Source organism: Lissotriton helveticus, chromosome 2_1 (genome assembly GCF_964261635.1).
Source record: "Lissotriton helveticus chromosome 2_1, aLisHel1.1, whole genome shotgun sequence".
In the NCBI taxonomy this organism is placed as follows: domain Eukaryota; kingdom Metazoa; phylum Chordata; class Amphibia; order Caudata; family Salamandridae; genus Lissotriton; species Lissotriton helveticus.
The window spans coordinates 848,958,534-848,986,527 of NC_136059.1; positions in this window are offsets into that span (position 1 = coordinate 848,958,534).

Below are 27,994 nucleotides of genomic sequence, written 5' to 3' on the forward strand. Positions count from 1 at the left end.
CAGCACAAGCCATAACTACATGGCGCTATTCACAAGCCATATTTACAAGAAACTCAACAAGTCACAAAAATGACACGCTATTCACAAGGCATATTTACAAGGAGCTATACTTAAGAAAATTCAACAAACTACTCACAAGTCTTAAACTCATGTCGCTATTCACAAGCAACTACAAGCCATTCACAAGGCGTTACACACATGGATGTAACAAACTTATTCACAAGTCTTAAGCACAAAGCGCAATTCACAAATAAACCAACTAGTTACTCACAAGGCACTTTCGCAGTCCAGAAGGGACTTGTCTAGATACAAGGAAATGAACTCTTCAGATGTTGTTGGCTTTAATTCTACATACTCTAAAGGGTACAGGTGGTGGCGTTCTCTACCTACTGGGTCTTTCTGAGGTGGTCACTTTAGCTAGTTTTTCTGACAGAACTGGATAAATACCAGTTAACAACGGCATTTCTTGGCTTGTTTAGTTCTCTCTGCTTTATTGAATTCATTCTTTGTTCTCCTATGTCACTCTTTGCGCCATAACTCAATGGCATCTTTCTGAGAGGGTCTTGACTTCTTTTTCCAAATGGCGTTTAGCCCATGCTTATTATACATAAAATGACCAGGTGTGTCTCTAGGCCGTATTTTAACTGTCTATTCCAGTAAACCTCTTCTGGTCCCTATCTGACGTAACTTTGAAAACAGAAACCAATACAATGGAAACACAATACACAAAAATAGACTGTAACAATCAACAATCATTCACACTAAACAATTTAAACACTGAAACAGATACAGATACAACCTAAACTGATACAGAGAGTTAAACATGTACTTGAAAAACAGTTTGTGCACTGAAAATACAGTACAACCATACCGGTCTCAAAAAAGAGACACGTCTTTACCGGGCCCACCTTTTACCGTGGGCCCGTCTTGACCGTTCTCATTTAAAATGAGCCCGTCTTGAAACTTGATACATTTCCCATAGTGGTACTCACCGGGAAAGCAGAACTTGAAACTTGAAGGCCTCGGAAACTTGACTTGACTACGCTTGCGCCTTGGAACAGGTGGACCTCTGGAGACCTCGGACCTTGCTCTCTCACGGGCTGGGCCTCTGGTTGAGACGACCCGCGTTCCTCACCGCCTCACATGGATGCCTGGTCGCAGTCCGTCCTCCTCCGTGGGCCTGATGGAGTGGCAGGAAGTCCTGCTGGTGCGCTTTGAAGTCCGTCACGGCTGTAGAAGGGGGCAAAGACTAGACCGACAACTCCGGCGAGTGGGGAAAGGGATATGTCCCTGTAAGGGCGCCAAATTATGTGGTAAATAAAATATTACCCTGGCTGAATTTCTAGGCATTAACAATTAGCATGCATCAAGTGAGAAGCAGAGTCCGTGGTATCTGAGTTAAAATGGGCTTTATTCCAATAACTCGAGTCAAAGGGAGAATATGTTCCATCACCACAGAGGTTCAGGAAGAGTCTTCTAACGTTTAATAACAAAACATTATATTATATACTTTTTACTCCTTGTACATAGGAAGCTCGAGGCAGAGCAAGACAGAAAATGAGATAAGAACATGTGGGTGTACAATTGATGAGTCATAGGTGTGTGATAGGTAGGTGTCATAGGTGGGTGGGTACTTAGAGGAGGAGTTGGCATGACCAGCTCGAACTGTGCCCTAATTGTGCAACTTTGAGCATGACGTGCAATTGACGTGTAACTGGGAGGAGGCTGACTTTCAACCTAGCAGAGAGATCTCTTGTGTCAAGGCGACCAGCACATCTAGTACAACTGATATCTAGAGTCAGCAAGCAAAAGAAGCAAAGGTTGTTCGTCACTAAAAGACAGAGAGGGCATATTTATTCGTTGCATGAGCTTTCTATGGGTGCAAGCACTGTGATTTACTTAAATGGAGACAGGATGGCTAGGCCTATCTCCCTCGGACGGGTTCTGTGTACTTTTCCTCAGATAACTGTTATTCATAATACTGTCTTGGCATGCCTCTTGCTGGGCTTCTCTCGGCTGAGCTAGAAGTATGCGAGGTCAGAGGGACGTAACTGCAGCTTCAGTGTGTCAGGAGTCATGAAACACCCTTATTTCAGAAAAGTGGCTCGGGCTGCTAGAATATTTATTTAACAGTGCACAATGCAATGCAAATACATGGGCCTTATGCTAACTTAATGCTTGGGAGACTTGATGACTGGCATTTCTAATGCAGGACATGATTGCAGAGGCCTAGTGATTCAGGCCACTACAGGAAATATGTATGGGTGACATGCACATGACATGTAACATAGGGTATATGTAGAGGACATATTTGGTCATATTTGGTCAGGCAAAATATCATTTTCCTCAATGGGGTGATATATAGAGCCCCATTGATACCTTTGTCACCGCGGGGATTCCTTGCAGCAGTGGACTTTTTCCCCATAAATAAATTATATAAACACACATAAGAGTAAATATGATTTGAGACTTGGATGATTGTCACAGTGTCCAGGGCCATGGTGCAGACAGGCAAAAGGCCAGATGCACAGAAGAACCTGGAAACTGGAACCAAGAGCTGGGTCCCAGCCCTGCCTTGACTGGCTGAGGATGGGCCCAGATAGGCTGCTCTTGGCCTTGTGCTAGCTGTGGCACGCATCTGGGCTCGTTCCACGCAGCTGTCCCCCAGAGCCCAAGCTAAGTACCTCCTGGTCCATGAAGTGCAGCAACGACAGCCCTCTTTACCTAAAAGTCACCTGGGCTTGTGGTACAGGGCCCCCTGCCTCAGCTCCTCACAGCAGGTTCTCATACAGTGGGTCTCCACAGCCCAAGTTAAGCGCCTCCTGGTGCTGGAAGTGCAGCAATGGCAGCCCTCCTTGCTGCAAAGTCACCTGAGGCTTGTGGTACAGGGCCCCCTGCCTCAGGTCCCCTTACCGCATACCCAACAAGTAAGTCATTCTGTGCCCCTTGGTTGATGCAAAGTTGTAGTCCTACTTCTTTGTTAGTTCAAAGTCCCAGTATTTGGTTTTCAAAATCTGGTCACCCTACAAAAGATGCAAACATCCCGTTATATTTTATCTGAAAGCAGATGAAGACAGACTATTCTGTGTTACAGTTTAACATGCCTCCAGCCATGCCATTAAACACAGTAAAACATATCAAACAGAATGCTCTTTTAAACATTCAGTGGCAGTTATATAGCTAACATCGAGTGCAGCTATCTGAAAGGAGCCCTCATTACAGGCTGTGGGGAAAAAGAACATTGGTAATCCTGCTAATTATTGATACCATGGCGGTACAATAATTATGAAGGGCAGGTTTACGGATCCATTAATCAGTTGTTCACTCACGAATGGAGAATGAGCACAGGAATCAGTGTTTGCTTACCAATTGACAGATGTTTTCACTATTTTAACCTTTATCTCCACGTATATTTTGCTGCGTTATTCCTGGTGAAATGTGCATGGGTAAATGGGGGATTTGGGGTCAGCCGATTGAATGAAGATTTCCCCCCAGCGGTTCCCCGTCCTTCCAATTTGTCGATCGGGCTGGTTATTTGTAGCCCAATGGTAGCTCAAGTATACAGGCATTGAGCGTGCGCTTCCAGTCACCATGTTCGGTTTGGTGACCTGATGGCTAGGTAGCGTTTTTGCAGTGAGTTTAGGTTTGTTAGATGCGTGGAGTATATTTCCCTCTGTGCATCATGGAAGACTATAGGGTCCTCTAAGCTTTACACCTCTTGAGTGAGGCTGGGCGCATGGACCTGGTTATCCCTGAGGACGCAGGGCTGTGGCGCCCGACCCCACAGGTTTCAGCAGGGGTAGCCGCTGCTGTTGTGGCGCGTTCCACGCTGAAACGGCATAGGACTGCATCATTAAGTGGGTAGGGCACTCTTACACGAGGAGAGTGGCCCCAGGGGCGTCCGATCATCGAGGGACTGGGAGGGTATGGGATCCTGAGCGAAAGTGTTGGGGTGGGGCCAAGGCGAATCACTGTGAGCACTTCGACACACAACAGGAGCCAGCAGATTATGGCATGACAGCCCTGTAGTCGAAGAAGAACAAGCCAGCTACCGGGGCTGTTAAAAAGGAGCGTCACGCTCCAGCAGTCAGCCAAGAAGGAAGCGTGGGTGGGGGTCTTGATTATAGGTCCCTGCCAGTGCATGATGCAAAGGCCCACCAAGCTGGCCCTCATCTAGAGTGGCAGTAGGGTTGGGTGGGATGGAGACAGTTTCAGGGCTTTACATAGGGTAGGTGGGCTGGGGGGAGAGCGGGAGGAAGAGGTGGAGGCCCCGAAGTTTATAGAGGAGGGGTAGAGGGATTCTTGGAGGCAGGTTTCTACATGGAGGGTCCTGGGGATGTGACAGGGGAGTGGGCAGGCCTGGATCCTGTCCCAAAAGTTTGAGGGGAACAGGAGGGCACCGGGAGGGAGGGGAGTGTGGCCAGTGAGGATGATGAGTTGCATGGGGAGTAAGAGACAGCTGGGGGTAGCCAGGCACGGATATGTTTTCATCCTGGAATGATGAGGTGCAGGAACTTGACAGAGTGGGTCGGCTAGATGCTTATCTGGGAAAGGAGGTTCACTGCGAAGGGTGGTAGGGGTCACTGGACTGGATAGGGGGACACTAGGAGTACATGTATACAGAAGTATTTAGTGGAGGGGATACCAAAGGGAGAAGGACCAGGTGCGGTACAGGGGCCAGCATCAGCATTTGTTGCAACTATGTTAGAATGGAGTGGGGATGAGGAGGGTGGGGAGGATATCAGGGAAGGGCCATTGGAGTGCAGGGAGATAGGGGGTTGGTCAGAGGTAGGGCTCAGTCAATTTGTGGAAAGGAGGCTAGGTCAGGCATTAGGTTGGTAGGGAACCAGCACATCAGACCAGACATTTTTGTTACAGGGCAAGGAGTGGCGCAGCATGACAGACTCGGCAGGGTTGGGTACAGCCGGTTGGCACCGAGGAGAAACGAGGGTGGGGCCCAGAACGGCACACCCAGTAACAGTGGGGGAGCCCGTAACGGCCAGCAGAGGAAGGCCCAGAACAACCTCGCTGACCCCAAGGCTCAGTGGGTCCCGGTGCACCTCTGGGGCATCAAGGAGTGATATCAAATGGATAAAGGGGCCCGTGGATTACCAGCGAGTACAGTCGACTACACCACAGGCAGGGAATATAGGGTCCGATAGGGCCCGTAGGCCAGGATCAAATCAGGAGTGGCCTCAGGTGGTGGGGCACAAAGAATTAGATCATGATGAAAAAAGCCTTAAGGAAGGAAAATTGTGGTAAGAAGAAGAGCAGGAAAGGGGGGCAACCTAATGTCTCGAGTAGTATGTTACAGGCACCGGCAGAGAAGTCGTGGAAGGCATTGGGACTCGTTGCGGGGGCAATGAAGACATTAGAAAATTAGGGGCCACTGGTGAGGCAGACTGCAACTGTATGGGCACCCTCCTTGGAGCCAGGTAAGGCCGAAAAAATTCAGGCAAAGCCCGTAAGGGTGTCTGTGGGGATAGGGGGCAGGAGGGCTGGGGGCAGAAGGGGGTGCGTTTGAGAAAAGGGATGAACTTTGTGGATATTGGGGTGGGGACTAAAAAAGCCAGAGATGCAAAAGGAACTAAAATTGAGTGAGGAACCAATACAAAGAAGTTGACTGAAGAAGGGGAAAAGAAAGGGGACAAAAAAGACGGCCAGAAAAGGAAGGGGATAAAAAAGATGGCCCAGAGAGTAAAGAGCTGACAATTAAGAAACTCCCTTATATGGGAGTGATAAACCAACTGGGGGCCTATTTAATGCTGACAACAAAAGAGCACATAGTGAAGGGGGAATATATTGAAATGCTTAAACTCCTGCATAGGGAGGTGCAATCAAGGGTGGAATCTAAGGAGGAGGAATACGAGTTGACCAAGCGTCCGAAAGTCATGTTGACAATAGAAAATTGAACAGCAGCGTTTTTAATTTATGCAACCGTATATTGCAAAAGATATCCGGAGCGCTCACTGTGTAGCATTATTTAAGTATATTGACGTCATTAGAAGGCCACAGATCACATGAGCACAAAGTGATGAGGACTGTAGGGCACGAATGGCTTGGGACCCTGAAGCGAAATGGGGGAGCTGGACACGGATCTGTGGTAGCACACGATGGGGCGGACAAAGGGAGGAAGACAATATTTACAGTCAGCGGTTTGCCTTTCGCATACCGGCCCTTTCAGGGTAGACCTACCTGGGGAGGGCTAGGGGCCCATGGGAAGACTCAGTCTGGAACTGGGGGGCATGATGGGACTTTAATAAAGGCCTGTGCACAAGGGAGTGCTGCAAGTTTTGCCATGAGTGCTCGTAATGCGTAGGCCGTCATGCACTGGTCAACAGCTTTGGGAGCAGATACCAACAGGGAGGTCAGCAGTGGCAGCAGATAGGGAGTAACCCAGGAGGACACCAGCAGCAATTTGCAGGCAATAGGGGAGGTAAGGGGCCACAGGGGCCTGGGACCAAAGTCTCGGACTCTGGTTAAATTCGAGAGAGTTGAAGCAGGGCTACAGGGATATGAAGATCAAAGGGCAGCACAGGTGTTGAAGGAGGGGTTCAGATGGGGGTTTTGTCTGGGTTATAAGGGTCCAAGGCATAGAAGATGGGCTTATAATTTGAAATCAGCTACGGAACATAAACTGAATAAAGTGGTTAAAGAGGGGAAAATGGCAGGGCCTTTTGATGAATGGCCCATGGAGAATTTGAGTGTTTCGCTAATAACAGTCGTGCCAAAAAAGGAAGTGGGGCAATACAGACTGATACAACACTTGTCCGGGCCAGAAGGGAATTCAGTCAATGACTTTATTGATGAGGAGGCAGCTTCAGTGTCTTATTCATCAGTTGACGTGGCCATGTCGCTTCTAGTGACAGCGGGAGCGACTGAACAAATGGCAAAATGTTACATAAAATCAGCTTTAATTGCTTCCAGTCCATCCAGATGATTGGGATCTTCTGGGTATCCATTTTGAAGGACAAAACTGTTTGTGGACAAAGCTTTGCCGATGGGATGCTCTATTTCATGCACATTGTTTGAGTGCTTCATCACTTTTCTACAGTGTTTGTTTACACAGCACACAGGTCACCAACTGGTAACACACTATTTAGACAATTTCTTCTTTGTTGATTCCCGGGCTCCGTGGAATGCCAGGCAGCACTGGACAACTTCCATGAGTTTATGGAGGAACTGGGGGTGCCGCTGGCACTGGAAAAGACGATGAGCCCCAGTACGGCTCTGTCCTTTTTAAGTATTGAAATTGACTCCAGGGCAATGCGGTTGCGCTTTCCAGATGACAAATAAGTGAAAATGTTGGAATTGTTGAGGATTATGTTATCTAAGGACAAAGTAAATGTCAAAGACATACAGGTATTGTTGGGACATCTCAGCTTTTCATGCAGAGTAGTGAGGGCAGGAAGGACTTTCTGTAAAACATTGGGGGGTGTGTTGTCAGGCAACATCTACCTCACCATCACGTGCACCTTTGTGCTGGGGTGAAGGAAGATTTGGGGATGTGGACTGTTTTTCTGCAGTCGTTTAATGGCATTCTGCTGGCAAGGGAGGAAGACATGACATGGGACGTACAAATATTTTCTGATGTGGCAGGCAGCAAAGACTTTTGTTTCTTTTGGCAAGGGAGGTGGTGTGCAGAGCAATGGCCAGCACTTGGTTGGTTTGCGGCAGGTGCCCGGATATTTTGTTGTTACACCTTGGAGAGAATGACTTGTGCAAGGAGAACAGTGTGGTGCTGATGAGGGCTATGAGGAAGGATTTGGCCTTGGTTAAAGAGCAGTGGGCAGGTTTCGTTGTCCTATGAATGGAGTTCGTGCCTTGCCGGGTTTGGCGGGGAGCTATCTACCCGGGCGCTATTGTTAGGGCTAGGCAGAAAGTGAACACAGAAATGGCACGTTTTGGTAGGAGTTTGCGTTTTGGAAGAATCAGTCATTCGGAGATACGGTTTAAGACAGTGCAAGTTTTCAGGGATAATGGCATGAATCTTTCTAGGATGGGCATGGATTTATACCTTTTAGAATTCAGAGAGGTGTTGGCCAGGTCTTTGAATGTGCAGAAATATTCAAGTATAACACCAAGTGACTAGTTTAGGCAGGGGGGCAGAAAATAGGGTAGAGTCTCTCCTCCCATTTTCTGGGTGTCGGGTTTTTTGAAAGTTTGCCAGGATTGGAAGAAGTTTTTTGGTTACCGTTGGTGTTGGGTTCATGGACAGGGAAAGGGTAGGCAGGTTATTTTAAGTTCAGTTACAGAAGTTTGGTTATTTACTGTTTTAGAGAGGCAGGCAAAGGAGGTTGGTTAATTAAACTGTATAATGTTAATGCAATGCTGTTTATATGGTAATGTCAGGGTAGGGGCATGTGCAGGGGATCGGAGGGGCGGGAGCGGGGTCAGGGGTCAGGTAATCGGATGTATTAGCGAGGTGTTAGGTTTTGTAAGGCAGTTGCGAGGGGCGTTCATTGGAATGGGCACCTGTCTCAATAAAGCAGCCTTTTTCACACATCAAAATGGTCTTGTCGGGTCTGCCCCTCCCCTCTCAATCGTTCCTGTGCAATGTTCCTGCTTAATATATAATCCTAATTCAGGCACTACCTCTTTTCACTGGTCCTTGAAGAAATTAAATTGGCACTCAAAATGAGAGGATGAGTAATTGTACAGTCCCTGTATGTACCCCAATGTGGCTTTACAGACAAAATGGTTTTACTATAAAAATGAATATTAAATGGGGGATAAACTACCACCTTCCATACAATATAAGGATATTGCTAGTCACCCAGGAGTTTTGTGACAATTTAAATGAACGAGGCCCAAGGCTGTGTTCCTTTATACGATTCAACTAAGAGGTGACTTGCACCAGGTGCGTAACACAGGCCTCCACAGCCCCTGCATGCAGGTGGGACCCTAACCACAACCCTTCAAGTGGCCCTCACTCAGTCCCAGGCAAATGAGTATCGGTTAGATATGGAAGACTCAGGGGTGCTCGTCACATTCACCATGGGGGGCATCACCACTTTGCATTATGCCACTGGCTCGCATTATCCTTTACAATGTATGTCAAGGGGTACTTTATTCTTTATGTGGCAATACCATCACCTTTGTCACAAGCTGCTTAAAAACTTGGTAGGATGTTTACAAACATAAAAATTAAAAGAATCTCCAGTGCAAAATTAAACACACAAAATGTATTTAGATATTTGTTGCAAAAAGATATTAGAATGATTTTAATACAAGTCAGATTAAAAATAAATGATACAGCTCAGAATGCAGATATTCTACTTTTGCTATAATTATCTAAAGTATGCCAATATAAACATACTGCCATAAATATCACTTGTCATTGCTCATCTAGAAAACAGTGTAGAAGAAAAACTAGATTTTGTTTTTGTTGTTTAAAATGCAGTTTTAATTATGCTCTGTTAAGTGCTTTTCACATTTGCTGCTGGCTCTGGCAACAGATATTGTGACGGCAGAACTCAACTACAATACGCATTACAGTTAAGCAGCTACTGCATTTCTTTATTGCAAGTGACTAGGGATGTCACAATTCTCCTGTAATAAGGGAAATAAAAACGGGCTATTACAAATAGCTTCCATGTGTTATATATTACAATAGAAGAGACATTTAGTGACAGAGCAATATTTGCCGATCGACGTAAAATGCGCACTGTAAGAAATCGGGTCTGAGGGTGCCAGGACACCAAACGTGAAAGAACAGGAAATAATCGTGTATCTTTTTTCTAATTCATATATTATTATGGAGAATTATTAAATAGTTATATTGCATGGGCTAGATACCTTCTCCTTAAATATCTCAGCAAAAATCGAATTTGTGTCAATCACTGACTATTAAGGATAATTCATTTTGTAAATTACATGCAATTTTGGACCTCTGTTCGAATATATGTGAAACACATGGGATCAATTTTCCCCCTAAGGGTCTGAACTGGTTACACATGCTGATACTGTTCATTTGATGTCAATTGGCAGCATCAGTTATGGCATAAAACACCACTTTGTATCCTGTGGAGATCACCTTCAGCTCCCAGCAGACACTTCTGGCAGCAGTAAATTAACTTGAAGTTCACTGTGGCCCATTAAGTATGATGGCCTCCAGTTATAGTTTAATAGCTGTTGATAATGGTATAGAAGAGGTTTTATATGTTCCTATTTTCTTATGTCAATTGATTCACCGGATAGAGCTTCAAAGGCTTCTACATGGTTTATCCGTGATTACAGAATACAATACATACAGGCGTTACAAATTCCATTTTTAAGATATCAATGGCAGATCAGTAAATGTTATGCTCATCGAATGAAGTACTGAATGTTTGTGTTGGGTCGTAAAAGAGTTTGCGAAACAAAAGTGTGCAAAAATCCTTTTTTGTGTCATTGTGCATGATATTTCAAATCTTGTATCTAAGTTCTAGCAAATATGTATATTTTATGCGTCAGCAGGCTTTGTTTTTTTATGGAAATCAGTTTGAAAAGGGAAAATCCACACCGTGTTAACATTAGAATTGTGCACTGATAATGTCAAGGATGCAAATGAAAAGGTGAAAGTAATCAATTAGCCATTTAAAGGTTTATTGTTAATGTTATTTATATGAATGCCGTGCTGTCTTCTTTAAAAGTCATTTGTGATTTGTATTCTTAAAACGTCAGTTATGCATTTATCATGCAAAGGATGAAACAAAAGTGAAAGAAAATCATTGCTTGTTTGCCGGTTAAAGATTTTTGTTTTTATTGTTATACTGGTAAAAAATAATTCATGTATTTCACTCACAATTCACAATCACTGTTCGCAGAATAACAATATATATATTTTTCTAATATATACACACACACGTGCACACCCACACACACACACATACATACACACACACACACACACACCCTTCTAGGACTTGGGGGAGCATGGAGGGCTCCCATAAAACTAACTTTAGTCTCCCAAGCTCCTGATGTTCTCCCGTTCTCCCAATTCTTGACTCCAGCCCCCTAACCGCACAGGACCGCCATTCCACCATTCCCACTTACAATCTGCTCAGAAACGGAAGCAACTATACATATGAAATTGGGAATACTGTGCGTAATATGACCCAGAAAAAAATAGATCAGCACACTGTCAGCAGCTGCTACTTCGCTAAGGCGGAGGAGTGCAGCCCTACTGCTCGAAAAACTCAAATGATAATAACCAACGTTAGGGTTGCTCGGCTGACAACGCAGGGGCCAGGGGGAGGAGTGGTTTGCCCACTCAAAGTGCCCATGATGTTTGGCCAGCCATCTTAGGCCTGTCAAACATTGATTGCTCACTTTGCATGTTCTCCACCCAGGCTATATGAACAACATGCCCAGGCTCCCATACCCAGATGGAGCACCGAACCACAGTACTCGGACCAATCACAATGCTGCATTGTAGCATTGCAATTGATTTAGGGGAGCCTGGGTGCATTCTGCTGCCAGACTCCAGACAAGAAGAATATAAGAATAGGACGGAGGAGAGGCTGCGGCCGGCCGTAGCCAAGGAAGTGTTTTTTTTCTTTTTCATTCCGCTCCACCCCGCCCCACCACCCCCGTCCGGTAGGAACTGCTTCTGTACATGTTACTGATATTTATCGTGCTGATTCTGCACCTCACCAATGCTGTGAAACTCCTAACCAAGTTCAACCCGTTGTCACAGTTTTGTAGTTTTGTAGCAGTGTTAACCATTGCTATCATTACCTAATTCACCGTAGCAGAATAAAAGGCTGAGTTAGCGGCACCAAGAAGCACCTTTACTTTACAATGGTAGGAACATTTCCCTTCTGAGGTATATTATCAAATGTATCGGCTAAGGTGCAGATCACAAGCGGGCCATACAATTCTTTTCTCTAAATGCACCCATGTCGGCTCATGGGTCGAAATTCCCAATTATATGGATATTAGTGCTCCCGGTCACTTTCTAGACCGATGAATTCAACCCCCTTGCAATTTTTCACAAGTACAACATGCTTAAATTTGCTGGTTGTAAAACGTTTGCTATTTAAAGAGACAGGTCGAGCCATCAAATTCTGCATGTTAGTCAGAGTATGTTTATAACAAAGGAGGGAAGGAGAGAAAAGTGGATTCAGTCTCCCCGGGTATATTTCATAAACTAAGTGGAATCCACTTAGATAGTGATAGTGATCCCTACTGTGGTGGGGAGCACTTAGTGTTGTTTAAATACCCCTCACACACCAACAGGCCCCTTGGTGTCATGCTTCATCATCGGGGTCTTCGCACCCCTCTACGGGATGCAGCGTGCTACGACCGACGACTACGTGGGAGCTCTGATTTTGGACTATGTGTGATGTGCGTGAGGTAATGATTGTACGTGAGTAGTGGGGTTCAGTAGTGATAAGTGATAATTAAAAAATACCTGGCTTGTGGGGTGAAAAACTTTTATTTAGCCCCCGGGCTGGTATCATTAAAAGGGGTGCGGTGAGAGGTTGTTAGTGTATAATTATGTACATCAACCTCATATGTGTGTCTACATGAACATGTTTCGGAGTTGGAAACTCCTTCTTCAGGACGGGATTATGCACAAAAATCCCCACCTTACTCACATGAATGTAAAAGTGTATTATACAAAAAAGGGTGAACTATAAGGTGTATGTACCTAGATCATAGTTCAAAAAGGTCTGTAGTCTCTTTTCGCCCAATTGGCGTATTATAAAGACCTAGAAGGAGAAAAAAGCATTGTAAATACAGATCTCACAAATATATAGGTATCTTCCAGGTTGCAGTGACCTTAGAAAAAAGTGAAGGGTTGCCGATGTCTAAACATATTGGTCATGCTACAAATGATCGTGCACCCTGTAAAGGAAAAACAAGGACTGGACAAAACACACATAAAACATAAAACACACGTATTTGAATTCTGCTCATTCCCTAAATTCCTGTAGTGTGGAAAGGAAAATAGAAACTTTGGTATCTTACTTAGTAATATTCATTAATATGCCTCATGAGCCTTCTCACGTATATCAGGGGTTCCCATCATGCCAAGTTTAGCGACCTGTGAATGTGAGCGAAAATTAATTTCAGTTCGTCTGCTTACTAGTTCCTTCTGTTACCCTCCTCCTTCAGGGTATAAATAACTCACGGTTACTCCGGATGCAGTCAAATACCTTCCCCTCAACGCGGCTCCACTGGTAATGCTGCTTTGGGAAATATGGGCCCTTATATACTAGCGCTGGTTCTCTAAATTGCCAATTACAGGGTAAATTAAGGGCGGATATGTGCCCAAACAAGGGCTGACCGGGGTTTTTTGTGAGTAATGCGCGAGTGCTTGTTCCTTCTGTTCCGCGCATGCTCAAAGACAAGGTGTTGCTTGGCGCATGCGCGAGGAGATTTTTCTTTGTTTGTTGGAGCGCATGTGCTGTGATTCTCACGGGTGCCCTAGCGTCAGTGGAAACGGAGCTGTTGTTTCAATTGATAAGCTGACTGCCCTGTCTGCCAGTAGTGTGTTAATGAATACAGTTATTATTCGTGCAGAGGCAGTTCTGTGATGAGCAACTTAATGAACGATCTGTCCTAAATATATCATGAACCATGGTTTGTTGTTAGGAAACGACCTAGCTGATGATGATTTTGATATAATTATATAATTCTTGTCAAATCACACCTAGAATTCCATGAGGAGAAGATAGTGGTTAGATCTCTCTAAACCCATGAGAGGTGTTATTCGGTTGCCGATAGCGGTAAGGGGTCCCTAGTGTTTACTTTGATATTCAGCGTAGTTGGCCCCAAGGTATGGCGTCATTTAGGCCTGTTATATTTGTTCCTAAACGGAACACCCATCGCTGCTCCATTTCAAAGAGGCCTACCTCAGATGGTAACTGCTCAATTATCCTCCATTGCAGGTCATTTACGAAATGCTGCTCCTGTAAGAAATGGGCTGCCATTTTTGTCGTGTTTCTCTTACACCTTATATTGCTTTTATGTTCATTTATTCTCACTTTTGCAGCCCTTGTGGTCATGCCCACATACTCCAAACTGCACGGGCAGGTGATCAGGTATACTATGTTTTTGCTCTTGCAATTTGTGAAATTTCATTGCTTCCAATTAGTTCCATTACTGAAAGTACGATCCCGGCTCTTTTTTGTGAGGTGGCAGCTACTGCAGTTGCCACAAGGATGGTGCCCTTGTATCCCTTGCAGCCTTGGTTGTTGTCGAGGCGTGATTTGTGGTCTAGTATGCACCAGAATGTCCTTCAGATTCTTTCCACGTCTGTGGGCAAAGAGTGGTTTCTCCAGATCTAGTTCACCACTAGTCAGTATCCGCCAATGTTTATTGATCATCTTTGATACCTGGTTTGAGTGTGAGCTGTATGTAGTAACACATACTGGTCTTTTTTGATTGTTTTCGTTTGGTACCTTGTCTTCCAACAGGGCTTCCCGATTGTTATTGCGTGCCCTCTTCATTGTGTGACCGACTGGTTATCCCCTGTCCAGATAACCAGGACGTCGTCTATGTATCTTTTCCATGTCTGGATTTTGTCTCTGAAGGGGTTGTTTGGGTGAAGAATCTTGGTGGATTCTCGATGATGGACATATAATCCGGCCAGACTCAACGCGAAAGTGCTGCCCATGCCGGTCCCGTGGCTCCTCGTGTACATTCTGGGGTCTGTTTCCTCTTTTGGTTGCCAGTTCACATTCCTCCCTTTCTTGTTCCTGCCCCATCAGGGTCCAGAACCCCACCCTAAAAAAGGCATTGGTCCAGACCACAGACCCTTATCTGAAGGACACTAAGGCTGTCCTACAGTTACTAAGGGACCACCCCTTTGACCTAGACTCCCAATTGTTACTCAGTTTAGATGTGGAGAGCCTTTACACCAGTCTGCCCCATGACGAGACTCTCCTCATCATAGAGGAAGTCCTCTATTCAAGAACGTGGAAATACCAAACTCCGCGAGGAGTAGTCTTGGAATGCACTTTCACCGCACTGACCCAAAACTTTTTTGAATACGAAGGTACTCTATACCTCCAATGCCACGGGACCAGCATGGGCAACACTTTCGCGCCGAGTCTGGCCGGATTATTTGTCCATCATCTAGAATCCACCAAGATTCTTCACCCAAACAACCCCTTCAGAGACAAAATCCACACATGGAAAAGATACATAGACGATGTCCTGGTTATCTGGACAGGGGATAACCAGTCAGTCACAGAATTTGTGGAATGGCTGAACAATCAAAATGCTTACCTGAAGTTCACCTACTCAATGTCCAACGAATCAATGGTCTTCCTCGACCTCAATATCTATCATGACACAGGGTTCCTCAAAACTGAGACACATTTTAATACCACGGCAAGGAACTGCCTGTTACGTTTTGACAGCTTCCACCCTCGCCACCTCAGAGAGAATCTACCATATGGGCAGTTCCTGCGACTACGTCGCAATTGCAGTGACGTAGGCAAATACAAGGCACAAGCACAGGATCTCAAGACAAAATTACAACAGAGGCGATACCTCGACAGAGTAATAAACTCCGCAATGAAGAGGGCACGTAATAACAATCGGGAAGCCCTTTGGAAGACAAGGTACCAAAAGAAAACAATCAAAAAAGACCAGTATGTGTTACCACATACAGCTCACACTCGAACCAGGTATCAAAGGTGATCAATAAACATTGGCGGATACTGACTAGTGGCAAACTAGATCTAGAGAAACCACTCTTTGCCCACAGTCGTGGAAAGAATCTGAAGGACATCCTGGTGCATACTAAACCACAAATCACGCCTCGACAACAACCAAGGCTGAAAGAGATAAAAGGGCACCATCCTTGTGGCAACTGCAGTAGTTGCCACCTCATAAAAAAGAGCCGGGATCTTACTTTCAGTAATGGAACTGAATGGGAGCAACAACATTTCACAAATTGCAACAGCAAATACATAGTATACCTGATCACCTGCCCGTGCAGTTTGGAGTATGTGGGCTTGACCACAAGGGCTGCAAAAGTGAGAATAAATGAACATAAAAGCAATATAAGGTGTAAGAGAAACATGACAAAAATGGCAGCCCATTTCTTACAGGAGCAGCATTGCGTAAATGACCTACAATGGACGATAATTGAGCAGTTACCATCTGAGGTAGGCCTCTTTGAAAAGGAGCAGCGATGGGTGTTCCGTTTAGGAACAAATATAACAGCCCTAAATGACGCCATACCTTAGGGCCAACTACGCTGAATATCAAACTAAACACTAGGGACCCCTTACCGCTATCGGCAACCGAATAACACCTCTCATGGGTTTAGAGAGATCTAACCACTATCTTCTCCTCATAGAATTCTAGGTGTGATTTGACAAGAGTTATATAATTATATTAAAATCGTCATCCGCTAGGTCGTTTCCTAACAACAAACCATAGTTCATGATATATTTAGGACAGATCGTTCATTAAGTTGCTCATCACAGAACTGCCTCTGCATGATTAATAACTGTATTCATTAACATACTACTGGCAGACAGGGCAGTCAGCTTATCAATTGGAACAACAGCTCAATTTCCACTGACGCTAGGGCACCCGTGAGAATCACCGCACATGCGCTTCAACAAACAAAGAAAAATCTCCTCGCGCATGCGCCAAGCAACACCTTGCCTTTGAGCATGCGCGGAACAGAAGGAACAAGCACTCGCGCATTACTCACAAAAAAACCTCGGTCAGCCCTTGTTTGAGCACATATCCGCCCTTAATTTACCCCGTAATTGGCAATTTAGAGAACCAGCGCTAGTATATAAGGGTCCACATTTCCCACAGCGGCATTACCAGCGGAGCCGCGTTGAGGGGAAGGTGTTTGACTGCATCCGGAGTAACCGTGAGTTATTTATACCCTGAAGGAGGAGGGTAACAGAAGGAACTAGTAAACAGACGAACTGAAATTAATTTTCGCTCACATTCACAGGTCGCTAAACTTGGCATGATGGGAACCCCCAATATAAGTGAGAAGGCTCATGAGGCATATTAATGAATATTACTAAGTAAGATACGAAAGTTTCTGTTTTCCTTTCCACACTACAAGAATTTAGGGAATGAGCAGAATTCATATACGTGTTTTTTATGTTTTATGTGTGTTTTGTCCAGTCCTTGTTTTTCCTTTACAGGGTGCACGATCATTTGTAGCATGACCAATATGTTTAGACATCGGCAACCCTTCACTTTTTTCTAAGGTCACTGCAACCTGGAAGATACCTATATATTTGTGAGATCAGTATTTACAATGCTTTTTTCTCCTTCTAGGTCTTTATAATACGCCAATTGGGCAAAAAGAGACTACAGACCTTTTTGAACTATGATCTAGGTACATACACCTTATAGTTCACCCTTTTTTGTATAATACAGTTTTACATTCATGTGAGTAAGGTGGGGATTTTTGTGCATAATCCCGTCCTGAAGAAGGAGTTTCCAACTCCGAAACATGTTCACGTAGACGCACATATGAGGTTGATGTACATAATTATACACAAACAACCTCTCACCGCACCCCTTTTAATGATACCAGCCCGAGGACTAAAAAAAGGTTTTTCACCCCACGAGCCAGATATTTTTTAACTATCACTTATCACTACTGAACCCCACTACTCACGTACAATCATTACCTCACATACACCACACATAGTCCAAAATCAGTGCTCCCACGTAGTTGTCGGTCGTAGCACGCTGCATCCCGTAGAGGGGTGCGAAGACCCAGATGATGAAGCATGTCACCAAGGGGACTGTTGGTGTGTGAGGGGTATTTAAACAACACTAAGTGCTCCCCACCACAGTAGGGATCACTATCTAAGTGGATTCCACTTTGTTTATGAAATGTTAGTCAGAGTATACTTCATGTCCCTCCACTTTATTAGTGATCCAAGAACAAATATAGCTGCAAGTAGAATGGCTTAAAAGCTTACGGTACCTTTAGCAGAGATCTTTATTTATCTAGTAACACAAATAATACTGCAGTTGACTTGGTTCTTGCACCTGCTACAGCGATTTGAGAGTGAATATGTTAGAGCATTAATGTGCCTTCTGTACAGCACTCATCATAACTATGAACTTACAATTATAAATTATAATAAGTACAATGGGTTTCAGTGTAGTTTGCGTAACCATCGGAGCACAATATCCTATCCTGGTAAAACATTTGTTGGGTAATGGTCCTGCTGCAAATAGGCCAAAGAAGGTCATAAATTACTTGCATTACTGTTCCCCAGAGACCTTGCCTTGCAATTCATGCTGTACTGTTCCTATTGGAGCAGAGACATGGCTGATTTGCATTTGCTTGTTCCTGTTTGAGGTGACCTGGTTGGCAAAACAGCAATGGACAGGATAGAGGTCCAGAGTAATACCACGTGTCTGAGCTTTATGTAAACAATCCACTGATCTCCTGCTTGTCTCCCTAAGTGCAACGGTATCCCCAGATGTGGGTCCTGTGCTCACTGTGTCATAGTACTCAAGATGCATCCAAGTCATGAGGCCCAAATAAGCCAAACCTAGTCTGTGATTGCTTTTGTGCCAGTTCAGAAGGAGCCTGGTTTGGCAGTTTTGGGCTGGACTGTTCCGGGTTGGAGCAGGATCGAGGCTGATTTGCATTTGGCTAGTTCCTGTTTTAGGGAGCATAGTGTGCAAAAAATATAAGGGATTTGAATGAGGCCTGGTATAATTAACAGCGGAAGAGAATAATTAAAGCAATCCACCAATCACTTTTTTGACTTTTTAAGTGCGACTCTCTAAGTTCAATGGGTATGCCCAGGCTGTGCTCACTGTGCCATAGGACTAAAATGGCACTCTAATGACGAACGTTACATAGGCTGAAACCACTCTGTGGTTGCATATGCTTGCACACAAAATGGGCTGACCTGGCAGGTCAGGCTTGACTGGTCCAAATGGTGAAGAACCGATGCTGATTTGTATATGGATGATTCCGGCCTGAGATATCAAGTTGCACAAAAAAAAACGATGTACTGGATTATGACCCTGAGTAATTTCCAGTGACTGAGAATAATTCCAGCAATTCACCCATAATTGTTTTGTTATCCCCAGCTGAAAATATCAACAGGTAACCAGTAAGGCCGAAGTATGAATCTTTGGAAGATAAGCTTTCATTCTTATGAGGCTGATTACATGAATACCATTTAGTTGAGTAGTAATCAACCACGTTGTCATGTAAAACTGTTGTTATGTTATGTAGATTTATATGGCACAGCATTTCACCCATAAGGGTTTCAGGTGCTGGAGCAGGAATGTAGGCATGCTCCTAGTTGAACAGTTAGGTCTTCGGTTTCTTGCAGAAGTTTAGAAGCAGAGTGGTAGTCCTCATGTGTTTAGGAGGTTTGTTCCAGTTTTGGTGGTGATGAAGGTGAAGGCACACCCTTCTGACTTGCTTCTGAGGATGTGGGAGACTTGTGCGAGGGAGAGAGATGTGTAGCGTAGCTGTATGGAAGGTTGTTACAGCAGGAGTCAGTCATTGAAATTCACAGATCCTGATTTGTGGAGGGCTTTGTAAGCGTAGATGAGCAGCTTGAATTTGCAATATATCTGGATGGGAAGCCAGTGTAGTTCAGTGAGGTAGGGAGTGATGTGAGCACTTCTGGGGATGTCTAGGATGAGTATGGTGGCGGTGTTTTGGATGGTTTGGAGTCTTTGCACGAGATGGTTAGAGATGTCTACATAGAATGAGTTGCTGTAGTCGAGTCTGCAAGTTATGTGTTATGATGGCCTGGGTGACTGTGCGTCTTGTCTGCATGGTGAGCTTTTTTAAAATCTTGCGCAGCATTCCAAGAATGTGGCAGTAGGATGCGATCATAGCAATGACCTGTTTGTTTATTTTGAGCTTGTCATCAAGGATGATGCTGATGTTTCTGACGTGGTCTGTGGTGGTGGGGATGGGACCTAAGTCAGGTGGTACCAGGAAGAGTCAAAAGGAGAGCTCTTATTTCAGAAAATCTAGATTTCTGTTGTATCCAAGTTAAGTTTGAGGCAGTTCTCTCACATCCAGTTGGCAATATTGGACAAGCAGGCTGTGAAATTGGCCCTGGCAGTGTTGCTTGTGTTAGTGAGGGAGAGGATGAGCTGTGTGTCATCAGTATTGGAGACAATGTTGATGCTGTGGGTTCTTATGATGTGGGCAAGACGTGCCATGTACATTTTGAACAGTGTTGGGCTGAGGGATTGTACCCCTGGGGGACTTTACAGACGAACGTCTTGTGTATGAAGGTGAAAGTGGAGATCCTGAATCATTGTATCCTGTTGGAGAGGAAGGAGACAATCAAACTCAGGGTGGGCCTTTGGATTCCTGAGTCCTAGAGTCATGTGAATAGGGTGCAATGAGATATAGTTTCAGAAGCCACTGAGAAGTTGCTCAGGGTGAGAACGGTGGTTTTTCATCTGTCCATGATGGAACGGATGTTGCCTGTTGCTGCCAAGAAGGCAGTTTCTGTGTTCTGGTTTCTGCAGAACCCTGGGTTGAGTGAAGGAAGTGGTGCTGTTGAAGATGGGCAGAGAGCTGCTTGTTGATCTCTTTCTTCAGGAATTTGGCCAAGAAGGTCAGGAGCAAGATGGACCTGTAGTTTCTGAGATCTATCGTATAATTAGGCAGTAGGCAGATGCCAGCAGATAAAGTGAGCAATCACTTTAGTTGAGTACCAAAGAAGTGGGAAAAATATGAGGAAGAGGTAGGAAGAAGTGTAGCAAGATGAAGAGAGTGTAATAAGCGGAGAGTAAATATGCATTAAGGAGGACAAAAAAGAAACGAGGATAGAGGGTTGGATGATTAAGTTGAGAAGAGAGGTGGTAATGAAGAAGCCATAGCAGACAGTATTTGGAGGATGCTGGGAATTGATTGGTGATGATAGCAGATGAAGGAGTAAGCTAAGAGTATATACAGCCCAGGAGTAGATGAGCAGTGAGATTGAGGGTGAGGCTAGATCAGGAGGGGTAGAAGGACATACAGTTTCTGAATGAAGGAGAAGCATAAAAAATGAGACTGACATGAAAACAATTAGCATTAGTAGATTGTATCCTGGCCTTGCTAATATTAAAGCTGGAGTTTGAATGATTACCTCTGAAGAAAAAAGAAAATTCAAATTAGAAGAAACAATGAGTTTCTTCAGGAAAATTTCCATCCAGAGTGTGGTATTATGAATGAAACAGATAAGGTCCATTTAAAGGTATATCTTGGTGCACTCAAATGTGCTGGTCAATACTAAGGGCCTTATTCTGAGTGCAGGGGACCTAATGCCAGCATACTGGCTGTGGCAATCTGACCACTGCCACCACTGTGGGTCCTCCTGCTGTATTTTGAGTGTCGCTGTCAGACCGCTGCCTCTGCCAAGATCCATGATTCCGCTGTGGTGGCACAGTGGAAAGGGGCAGGAATATGCTGGTGGGGCTGCCTCAACAATGCAGAGCATATTCAGAGTTGCCTTTCCACTGCCAATTTCATGGCGGTGAACCAGACATGAAAAGGGTATCAGAAATGCAACTAAGGTGGCCCTAACAGCTTCTGGGCCTGGGGGTGTATGTCGGGGGGGACATGTTGTGCCCCCGGGATTGCACCCCCGTTCCTGCACAGTGTGGCATGCATGACATGGTGCATGGCACACCATGTGCTGCAGTCACTGTCACAGCAGCGGTCTGCTGTTGAAGTTCTCGAATGAGCCTAACACAGCGGACACTGTGAAACTACCACAACACCACCCACGCACCCTGGATTCAACTCAGAATCTGGCTGTCCGGTGCACACGGGCTTGGTGGTCCTCCTGCCAAAGCAGGAGGACCACCAAACTTACAATAAGGCCCTAAGTATTTCAGAGTCTGCTTTCATAATCTTATGTTTTAATATTTTTGAGGCCATTTTAAATGATTGGGTGGGTAAAATACATTAAAACTTTCATATTATGGGCCTATCATGTCACAGGTGATAGGCCCAGCCACATGAGGAGAGTTACTTCTCATTTTGAGATGTGTGGGAATACTGGGTCTCAGCAATTTTCTACATCCCTGCAGCTTCTGGAAATTTCCATCACAAGAATGTGAGGAAAATGTGAGATTTTAGCCAACGTTTGACGTTTGCAGGAAACTCTGAGTGAAAAAACGTAGTCGGATCCACACAAGCTACACCACCTTGAATTCATGTGGATTACTAGGTCTAATAAATGCCCAAAGTATGTAGAGTTCCGTCATTACAAGATAGCCCAGAACTTGAAAAATGAAGCCTAGTGAAAGGAAATTGGTATGCCCCCCCTCTGTGACTGTCCATATGTCCCAACTATGTCACAAAAATATAACATGTCTTCATGTTTGCCATGGAGGTGGGGATGCTGTAGCTCACAGGGGGCCAGAAAGACTGATGGGGCATTGAGGGTGGGCATGTGACCTGAGAGCAAATATATAAAATATCTGTGTTTGCAGTGAGTAAACAACCCCAGTCTGCCCACAGGGGGGGGGGGGGGCAGAAAGACTCTTTGGACCATTTTGGGGTGTTGGCACAGCCTGATGCCAGTGTGGTCTGTCCAAAAACATTTTTATTTTAATTGTTTCCCTGGTGTTTCCTTTTTTGTTTTGTGTCTTTGGTGTTTAGTGGGCTTGCTGTCACTGGGGACAGAATGTCTTAAACCCTACCAAACTGTCTTTGAGGGGACAGAAAGACTGTTGGGCCAATGCCAGTATGGGCCACCCCAACTCTCATTTTACTGGTGTCTAGTGGGCTATTTGCCCCATGTAGAGAGGCAGTTATGTGAAAGCCCCAAATCACCACCCCAGGGAGACAGAATGACTGTCCCTCATTTCATTGGTAAGAAGGGACTTGCCTATGCCAGGCGATTGTTTCCACCTACGCTGATATCTAGTGGGTGGATCCCTGCTTTGGAATTGTAGTCTTGTGACGATTGTCAAGCAAGGATCTACTAGGTAGAGGTGGAGTCGGAAAGGGGATATTGCCCAATTTCCAGTGGTACGTCTCCTGCACAGACTGATGCTGGGGGGCAGAGTTGTGCCTGCCCAAGCATCAATGAAATAAAGCATACAGCTCCTAATTGTGCTGTCCACTTTTCATTTTGTAACTGGAACATCAGCGCACAGTATGATAACAAACAAAACAAATGAAAACTCAGGATACAAAAGAAGCTCTTCCTTCACAGACACAGGAGCATAGTAGACTAGAGTTAGGTTTAGAGGACCCTTTTATCCCAAGGGGATTGGGTGGAGCCTGGACTGTGCTTGTACCCAATCCCTGTGAGATTTAATGAGCTTGATCTTCTGAATTTCTTTGTTTATGCTTGCACCAAATAGATTTTCTTTGTCAATGTGGTGGATAAGCACTACCAAAGTGTTAGAAATGGGGTCTCCCATTGGCAGAGGTTTTCAACTTGTCGGAGCATGGAAGATCACTGTAGTCAGGGTACGGGAGTCACACAGCTAAGATAACCCCTGCTCACCCACCTGGTAGCTTAGCACATGCATTCAGGGTTATCTCAGAGTCAATGTGTAAAGCATTTGTACAGGCACACACAGTAACACAGTGAAAACACTACAAAATGAGTCTGCAACAATGTACAAAAATAGCCAATATTTATCTGAATAGAACAAGACCAAAACGACAATACTCTAACATACACAAGTAAAGATATCACTTTTCAAAGGTTAAATAAGTTCAGTCTCGATTAATCTATGGACGCATCACTTTTAGCACAAAGTACCTTGGATGTATCAAGAGACGGTGCAAGGCGCAAGGAAGGTGAAGCAAAGCTATGCATCTGTGCCTTACTCCCAGGGGACGTGATGCATCAGTTCCTTACTGCCAGGGGAGGATATGGGTCAGCTCCTTACTGGAAGGGGAGGTGATGTGCCAATCTCTGGACAGGCAGCCTCAGTTTCTTACTGCTGGGCAACTTTGATTAAGAAATTTGTCACCCAGAAACAATGCATCTAAATTCCAGCATCGCTGCGTCGATACAACAGTGATGTAGCAGGTGCTACATTAGTATTTGAGCAGTGCATCACAGACTTTGGTGATGCGCTCCTCGAAACTCATGCTACAGCAGTTCTTCTCACACGCTGTGACAGAAAGCTGGGGTCTGCAGTAAAAGCCATGGTTGATGAGCCGACCGGGAGCTACGCTCCGGTGCTGACAGCAGTGATACGTCAAAGTATGTAAGAATGCATCAACAAAAACAAAAATGCTGGAAGTCGATGTGTCAATATTTTCCTTCAGGTCACCAGATTCTACTTTGAAGGCCCAGGAACTGGATTTGCCACCACTTGGCAATTACGTACTCTCAGCAGTAGAGCCCAGGCACTGGTAGGTGAAGTCTTTGATGGCCATGAGAATTCTTAACAGGAGGCAAGCACACACAGCCCTTGGGGATCCTTGGAAAGCAGGATACAGGAAGCAAATTCCAGCCCTTTCACTCCCAGGACTGAAGCAGCAAGAAGCAAGAAGCGGGCCAGCACAAAAAAGCAACAGACTGGCAGTTTTGTTTCCTCCTATAGCGTCTAGCTCTTCTTTCTAGCAAAATGTCCTAAGTCCAGACCTTTGGTTTTACTAAGTCCAGAAGTGTCCTGATTTGAGAGTGTCAGAGATCCAATACTTATACCTCGTTCTGCCTTTGACATAGGCAAACTTCAAAGGGAATTCTTTGCAGTGCACAAGACCTTGCCTTGCCATGACCTGGCTCCAGACACTCTACAGGGGGGGTGGAGACAGCTATGTGTGCGAATAGTCACAACCATGTTTAGGTGTCAGTGACAACTCTTCCCACCACTTTAGCTCAGGAAGTCCCATCAGCCTGGTGATGGCCTATCGGTATATGCAAGGCACAACTTCACCTCCCTTCGTATGACTGTTTAGAGTAAATGCACAAGAGCCCAACTGTCAGCCAACCCAGACATGAATTCTAAGACAGGAAGAGGCACAGAATGGTTAAGAAAGAAAATGCCCCCTTTTTAAAAGTGGCATTTTCAAACACGCAGTTTAAAAAACAACTTCACCAAAATATATATTTTTAAATTGTGAGTTCAGAGACCCCAAACTCCAAATCTCCATCTTCTCCCTATGAGAAGTTACAATTAAAAGATATTTCCAGGCAATCCGCATGTTATCCTCAAGTCTGGGCTCGCGGAGTTTGCAACGTTTTCTGCACTCCGCGTTTTGCGGAACTCGTGGAGTTCCGAAAAACTACTTCATGGAGCGGAGTTTTTTTCCTTGCTCGCGTTCGTCAGCATCAACTTGGCAAGTGAGGAAAATTTAACTCTCTGTGAGATTTTTCCTCATTTGCGATCATCAACATCAAGTTGGTGAGTGCAAGCGTGGAAAATCAACCTCCTGGAGAGATTTTTGAACACGGCCGGTCAGATTTCTCATTGCGAGTTGTCATGTATGCTCGCGCCTTCTCGCATTGAGAAACCATCCGTTCGCATTGAGAAAGCTGCCGCTCGAGTACATAATCTACTCGAGCGGCAGAAAGGAAGTAGTGCCCGCTTGCGCAGTGCATGGTGCCGTTCGCGATGATTGCACAGTGCGAACATGCACCTGGCACTGAAAATCACAGCAAACAGCATTTATCTATCGCACTCCGCTGCTCGCGGCGGAGTTTTTTTTGCACTTTGCGAAGTTCCACATAGCGGAACTCCGCAAACTATGCCCAGGCTTATTTATCCTATGAGGGATAGTCCTTGCAATAATGAAACATTAAATCAGCAGTATTTCACTATAAGGACATGTAAAACACAACAGCACATATCCTACCTTTTAAATGCAAAGCACCCTGCCCATGGGGCTACGTTGGGCCTACAATAGGGGGATCTACAGGTAGTAAAAGGGATGGTTAGGGTCTGGCCAGTTGGTGCACTTGCCAGGTCAAAATGGCAGTTTCAAACTGAACACACCGACCCCACATTGACAGGTCTGCCGGCCTACCAGTAGTATTTACGGGCCCTGGGCACACCTGGTGCATTTTACTAGGTACTTACAAGAAAATCAAATATGCCAGTCATGGGTAAATCAATCACCAATACAATTTACACAGGGAGAACTTGCACTGTTACACTGGTCAGTAGTAGTAAAGTGCCAGAGTCCTATTTTATTTATTTATTTAGTTATTTATTTATTCAACTTGTAGTGCACAACAGATAACCAAAAAGGGTTTCCTGGCCATAGGATGGATAATGACGGAGAGCACAGGTAGTTAGGATGGTTATTTATCGAAAAGCCACGTTTTTAAAGACTTTCGAAACTGTGTATAATTAGCTTCATTGCAGGGAGTTGTAGGTAGGGAGTTCCAAATTGCGGGACCAAGGTAGGAAAAGGCCTTGCCACCTATCCTGGCTCGTTTGAATTTTGGTACAATGAACCTCCCTTGGGTGGCAGAGCGGAGCGGAGGTTTCGTGAGGGAAGGTAGGGGCTGACCAAGGACTGGAGATAACGAGGAGCGCAGCCAGTTTTAATTTTGTACATGTAGCTCAGTGCCTTAAATTTAATTCTGTTCTCAATGTTAAGCCAGTGTAGCTTTCGTCTATAGGTCGAGATGGAGGTGGCTATTTGGACTTTGCACAGAATTCTAATAGCAGCATTTTGAACCATCTGCAGCCTATGGATTACTGATTAGTTTGACCCTAGGTAAAGGATGTTACCATAATAAAGTCTAGATGTTATTAGAGCATTGGCTACAATTTTTCTGGTGGATTCCAGTAGCATCCAACAGATTTTCCTTAACCATTTGAGAATGGTGAAGCAAGTAGCTGTTACTTTGACGGATTGTGGATACATGCTAAGTGAGTCATCAATCATGATGCCCAGATTTTTGACTTGGGAGGACGGAGATGGAAGATTGCCCATTTCGTTTGGCCAGTTTTGGGGGTTCCATAGCTCTTTATCCTTTCCCAATACCAGAATCTCAGTTTTCCCTCCGTTTAGTTTGAGAAAATTTTGTTGCATGCAGAGAGCTATTTTGTTTAAACCAGTTTTAAGTGTCGATGGGTCCTTAGTTTTGTGAGAAGACAGGGAGAAAATGATGTGAGAGTCGTTGGCATAAGAAAAAAGGGACAGTCCTGATTTTTCTGTTACCTCGGCCAGTGGTCTAACATAGAGATTGAATAATAAGGGGCTGAGGATAGAGCCCTAAGGAACTCCATGGGCAAAAGAATGGGTTTCTGAGCAGGCTGAATTTGAGAAAACCAGCAAGGTACGTTTAGCAAGATAGTCAGTGAGCCAGTTTAGGGCGAGACCCCTAATGCCTTGTGACAGGAGTGTGTTAATTAGCACAGTATGAGACACCATATTGAAAGCAGCGCTCAGGTTGAGTAAGATGAGCGCTACTGTGTCTCCTTTGTCCAGGTGGTGACGTATGTTTTCTGTGACTCCTAGTATGGTGCTTTCTGTTGAAAAGCCTGCTCTGAAGCCTGACTGGGAGGGATGGAGGAGATCATGTGTTGTTACAAAATCGTTAAGGTGTCGGTGGATGTGCCTTTCTAAAATCTTAGAGAAGATGGGAAGCAAGGATATAGGGCAGTAAATACTAGGTTCATCCGGGTCAGCGTTTGCCTTTTTCAAAAGTGGGTGAATCATAGTGTGTTTCCACGATGATGGGATAGCCGCTTCCTGTAGAGAGGTGTTCAGGAGATTGACTATCACCGACAATGAGGAGGCGCTTAGCTGCTTTAGTATTGGGGCAGGAAGGGGATCATTCGGTGATCCAGATTTGATGTTTTTTAGGTGTATTGTTAAATCCTCTACGGTGACTGGGGCCCAGATTGTCAGGGAGTGTTCGGGGAGATTAGTTTTTTTTGCTATGCTAGGTTTAAGAGTGGGGCCGTGTCCAGTGTGGTGGAGGGGAGTGGTGGGGGGAGTAGTAGGGTAACCAAGGTTGTTTTTTCCTGATTGAGCATAATGTCATGGTAGATTTTGTCCACTTTTTGAACAAACAATTATGCCAGGCTCTCGCATTTGTGTTTAGTTAATGCGGGCACTTGGGCTTGCGTTTTGGAACCCGCCAGT